The following is a 6,000-nucleotide window of genomic DNA, read 5'->3' on the forward strand; positions in this document are numbered from 1 at the left end:
CCTCTCTGTAAAGAAATTCTTTCTAATATCCAACCCCCACCTGGCTACAACCTCCTTTCAGGCAGTTGTAGTGGGTGATGAGGTCTCCCCTGAAATGCAGCCTGTGATCAAAATAAGGATCACTACTAGAAATATCTTGTGTGTTTCACACTTTTCCAGCATTCAAAGTTTTGAGCATTCCTTTTGGGTTTCATGAGGAAACCCAAGTATCCTAATTAAAAATTAAAAATTCTCTTTACAAATTCAGGGGAGATATTTTGGCTATTATATAGGATAGCCTGCTGGGTGTATAGGATAGGAGTAAAAAATTATTTTTTAAAATTAGTGATACTTATTAATAATCCAGAGGGCTAGACCACCTTTTCTATGATGACAGGCTGAGAGAGTGGGGTTGTTCAGCCTGCAGAAGAGAAGGGCCTAGGGAGACCTTATAGCACCTTCCAGTACTTCAAGGAGCTACAAGAAAGCTGGAAAGAAACTTTTGACAAGGATATGTACTGACAGGACAAGGAGAAATGGCTTTAAACTGAAAGAGAGTAGGTTTAGATTATATATAAGCAAGAAATCCTTTACTGTGAGGGTGGTGATACACTGGCACAGGTTGCCCAGACAAGCTGTGAATAACCCATCCCTGGAAGTGTTCAAGCCCAAGGCTGGATAGGGCTTTGAGCAACCTGGTCTAGTGAAAGGTGTCCCTGCCCATGGCAGGGGGTTGGAACTAGATAATCTCCAAGATCCCTTCCAACCCAAACTATTGAGGAATTTACTTATTTAATCTTCTCTCCTATCTCTAGTTCCATATTGTTTTAGATTAAGGATCAGAACACCTGGGTAAAGTAAGACCCACATGAGATGCATTTCTAGCCTTTGGCATTGCACAGGACCGGGTCCGCAACACTGCACCTGGAAACCATACCATTCCCTTGAAAATAAGATTAGTTTTCAAATGTTTTAGTTTGAAATTCAAAGGAATTTTTTAAAATGTCAGTATTTAAACCAAGAACTATATGTGCATTTCAAACACCTTCGAGTTTGGAACAGTTTAAATTTGATAAACATTTTATTCTGAAATGTTTTCACTGAAGTGAGCCTACCATACAAGAGTAGCATCACTTCAGTGCTCTGAAAATGCAACAGCTCAGATAAAAACAAGTTCAGCAGAACGCAGGACAAATGGGTTATTACTAAAAGTAAAAATGTAATAAATTAATTACATGATTCTCTCTCAGGAACAGTTTTATCTTGGGTTTTACTGCTTTCAGACTCTCAAGGGCCTGATATAAAACAGCATCATCTACTATAAACTCACAGAAAAGTGAAACCCCACCAAGAATTAGTGCTGTACAGTGTATTTCATCCTTCTGGAATCAGTGGCTATTGTCCTGGCAAAATCACTACAGTCCCACAGTTTGATCACTTTACGTTCCTAATTGAGCCTAATAGAAAATGAAAGATATTTTTTCCTTTTGATGATCTGCAAGATGGGTCATTATTGATGTCTTTCATCTGCCTGGATGCTCATAGGGTATTCATCATTGTGAGACCAGACTAGTACTTGCATTGTTAAAAAAACACACACAATGGGTGGGGATTCTGTACTTGCCACTGAGGAGAAAGGTTGAACAGGTGCATTTGCTTTGTTAAATAACTGCAAACAGTGCATGGGCATATGATGTGAAAGCTTCATGTAATAAATTAAGGACAAGAGACACTAAATCTAGGCACGACTGTAGAGAGAAGCATTTGTGTAAACAGAGAGGGTGTGCCTTTGGGAAAGACTTTGTTCAATAAGAGCAGAAAAACACCAACTGATACGCCAACATCAAATGTGCCAGCAGGTGGGACACCTAAATAAAGCGTGTGCATGTGATCCACAAAAACTTCTGTCAGATGAAACTGTTTGCTTTTAGCTGCAGTGGTTGGAACCAGTGGGACCTGGTGTTTTGCCCTGATTTGTGTTTTTTCAACAGATGAACTTATCTCCGCCAATGGGTATATGCTTTTGAACTTCCATACACATACCTGCTGTTGTCACAGGGAGGTGTGGTTATATGGCTGGGGCATTAAAAGGGCATATGCATGGCCTGACTAACCCGCTCACTCAAAATAGTCCCATAAAATGGTTTATCTCAGTTCTTGCGGTCTTTGGTACAGTTCTCTCTTGCCTGTACTATGTTTGATAATGTTTTAGTTGAGCTGTCACTTCCCTGGGTGAGACCCTTCACCCTCTTGACTGGGAAAGGGTAAGTGATTGTGGAGCTTGGAAAGAAGAAGAGTCTGACCGAGGCAAATCCTTGCAAAACCACAGGGTAACTTGAGCTAAGGAAGGAGCGAGGGTATGGGAACAAAGTTAGCAGGGGGTATAGGAGGACACAAGGAGAATAAAACATTTTTATCAAGTGTAAATGAATGCTTTCAACCAGCTGTGAAGTCTAATATGTTCTTTATAAATATGTACTCAGTGGATCTTTGCTACAAAATAAGCATCTGCTTGGTGGAGTCATGGTTATCCACTGCACTGCTGATCTCTTCAAGCTATAATGTTCTCTTATCTTGTACTTCTGGAGTATCACTGATAAGAAATGATTAATGGAGAAAAATGTTTAAGAAAATCTGCAGAGATGCAAAATGCCTCATGCAGCAATGATGTGCTTGGCACAATATATATATTTATTTATTACTACAACTATGTGTTAGCTTTCTTGGTGAACTTTTTAATCTAAATCACTTAATTATAAAAAGCAGTAAGAGAAGCCTTTCCTGAAGGAAATATATCACTGCAGAAGTAGTAAAAAACTCCAACAAACTGTAAAAAAAGGGCTCAGACTCCTCTCTTCTCCCATGCTCTCCTAGAAATTAGATTTTTAAATAGTTTTGTTCAGTCTGTCGCTTATAAAGCAATGTCATCTTAACTGCAGTCTGGGTAGACATAGAAGGGTTTAGAGTTCCAAGACCACAGTGAAGCATTAAAATCACAAGGCTTTATTCAATCCCGATAAAATAATTTTAGCTCTTGGATCAGGTCATTAAGGTCTTTTGTCAGATGAGTCCAGAGTAACTGTAGGCAGCTCTACCAGCAAGCATTTTATATTATTAATTCAGAGAAAATAACTAGTAAATGGTGTAAAACATTTGTTCTATAGCCATAGAAAATGCTGATTAATGCTAATATAGATCTAGTTAGGCAGAAGTCATATGCCTTGAAATTCTGAGAAGGGTCACTGAAAGAGAACCATATCGAATAATTGTAAATACCAGTGTGAAAAAGGCTTCAATTTTGAAGACCTGCCTCAGAAGCACATTGGTTCCAGAAACCTGCAGAGCCTACTTGTATAGACTTTGTAGGCCACCTTATCCCATCCAACTTGCAGAAGCTGCAAGTGCAGGGGACTGGACCGGATCAAGGGGACTACCCTCCTCCTGCAGTAATGTAGCAGCATTGTGCATCTCGGCAGGGCTGGCTCCTGTTGGTACGGTGTCCTCCAGCTGCAAACCTGTCCCATCTGGAAGGGAAACTGCAGTCTGGCCAGAAGGGTGGAAGAATCCTGCTGGTACCTTGCCAGCAGAGACATGGTTAAGGGGATAGGAGAAGAGAGGAGAGGGCATCTGCTTGATCAGTAACAACCAGCAGCTCAATTATACTAAAAAATTGAATCAAAGATTGGATGGCAAATACAGTTTATAATACCACATGATACAGCAACCAGGGAGAAAAATCTCCTTGTCTGTGCATAACAAATCTGGCAAACTTGATATAAGAAATAATAGGACTAAATGTGAATCTCCTGAAAGCTGTGCTCAGGATTTCTGAGAAGTGGTCCTGGCCTGAGCATGAGGTCACTGCTGTGATTAGCAATTTCTTCATGTGTGATTACTCCACATCCCAGGTAATCGGTATAAGGTTAGAGTTTACAGTACCTGACATTGGTGACTAGGTCTTAAAAGTGAACAGGGTTTATGTCTGATGTAAATATTTTCCATTTTCCTTTCCCTGTATTTTCTTCTTTCCAGCTTCCAAACCTCCCTAAATCCCCTTGCTGTCTGTGTGAGAAGCAGTGTCGGATGCCGGGTTTCCTCAGTTTTCATTCTTAATTGAGCTGTAAATTCACCTCATAAACTCTTGCAGATCTAGTGTTTCTTCTACATTTACAACTCCTTAATTGTCTTCTTAATTAATGAAAGCTTCAATATCCCCAGTACATTTTTATCAGATGAGTCTTATGAAACACATTATCTTGGACTTCACTGGTTTTAATAACATCCTCTCCTCAGCCTGGTTCTGTGTTTAGGTATTGGTCTATTTGTCCTCATGCTGATAAAAGAAGTGCCAGCGCATATCACAGCACAATCAAACCCAGCCTCACTTACAGCTGCTTCTTTATCAACAGCTCCTGGACAAGCCAAGAGTGCCTAATCAAGAACAGTAAAGTTTAAAGGCATTATTTTTTCATAACATTGAATTCAAATGCAATGTTAGTGACCAAAAGACTAAAATACTATAAATGAAAGCAGATGTGGGCCTAGGTGCTGCATGATATTCTTTGCTGTTTTCAAACAGAGATGCAGCTGGGGAGTGGGGGATCTGGAAGATGGGCAAAGGGAGCAGAGGAGACTCCTTCCCTCAAGCCAGAGGTACCCTGTGCCCTATGGCAATGGGCTGCTGCTTACAGGCTTCCCTATTTTATGTACATTTTAAAAGGGAACATGTCAATTCAAGGGCCTGGGGTGTCCTATCATAACTCCTTTATACAATTCCAGTTCTATAGCAGCATAGCAACATCAGTTCTAGAGGAATTTGACCAGTGAATCCCACCCGTGCATGGAATGTGCTTGTGAGGAAATGTACTGGAGAGAGGGAGTGTTCAAGGACATACTAACAGGTCACTGCTGCTGTATGATCTAGTGCAGCCTGCAACAGTACTTAAGTGAAAGAACTTGGCTTTGCAAAAAACTTAAAAAACCCAAACAAACCCAACCCCAAATGCAGATAACTTTAAGCAGCCTGGGAATTCAGAGTGCCAGCTTCAACACACAGGAGCTGGACATATGTCCAGGATGGGGCATGTGGAATTGTCCTGATTTGACTTTTTTGACCTGTTGTATTAATTATGCTGGAATTAATTATGCTTTTTAGGAAAAAAAGAATCATGCCTAGGAAAATGTTCCCTGTAAATATCTATTTGCAGTACCAATATCCCTTTAGCAGAAAACAGGATTTAAACAAGCTGCATTTTAAACTCTTGGTATCACAGTTAATCCTAAATGCTGTAAACTGTAATGGCCTATTTCTTTATGTTGAGTTGTTCTTTTTCTCCCTATATCCTGTTTTCTGACTGCAAAGCAGCTTATGCTGGTTCATCTGCAGTGCTGACATTCAAAAACTTGCATGACTGGCAGCAGTAAAACTTTATTTAACCTCCTTCTCAGTCGAAGAAAGAAATTGCTTTGGCACAAAAACATTTAGTAGCAAAACCAAATGTGTTGTATTTTTTCTATTGTTATTTAATTGTTGTTTTCCCCTTGTGTTCAAATGTCTTGAGGAAAGGCTGATGATGATGGCTGACAGCTCACTGCAGGAACTGCTTTTCCTCTGTAAGTGATTATCACGATTGTTATTGACAGCCCGAGGGGATGTACTGCTGGTCAGTGTACGTAAAAATATAAGGACTGCTGTTTTGTATGGTTTGGAACTCATAACTGTCCAATCATGCTATCTGGATGCTGAATTAACAAAGATAATGCAGTACTAAAACCATTTTCACTCAGTTTTCCTCTCAAAGGAAAACCCAACCCTCATTTGTTAGACTGCAGGCTTGATGACTGACTTGACATTGTTAAATGAAATCAAATACACGAACAGTCCTGTTACCACAGCTACAAATCTTTAATACAGAGATGATGTGTTAGCTGCTCTTCTGGCTTCATGAATACATATTTTATTATCATAGTGAAGGTCTAATTACCAAAACAAAAAAGAGAGCTACACTGAGATTTGGGGGA

Source organism: Neopelma chrysocephalum, unplaced genomic scaffold (genome assembly GCF_003984885.1).
Source record: "Neopelma chrysocephalum unplaced genomic scaffold, ASM398488v2 Primary Assembly neopelma1_70, whole genome shotgun sequence".
NCBI classification, from domain to species: domain Eukaryota; kingdom Metazoa; phylum Chordata; class Aves; order Passeriformes; family Pipridae; genus Neopelma; species Neopelma chrysocephalum.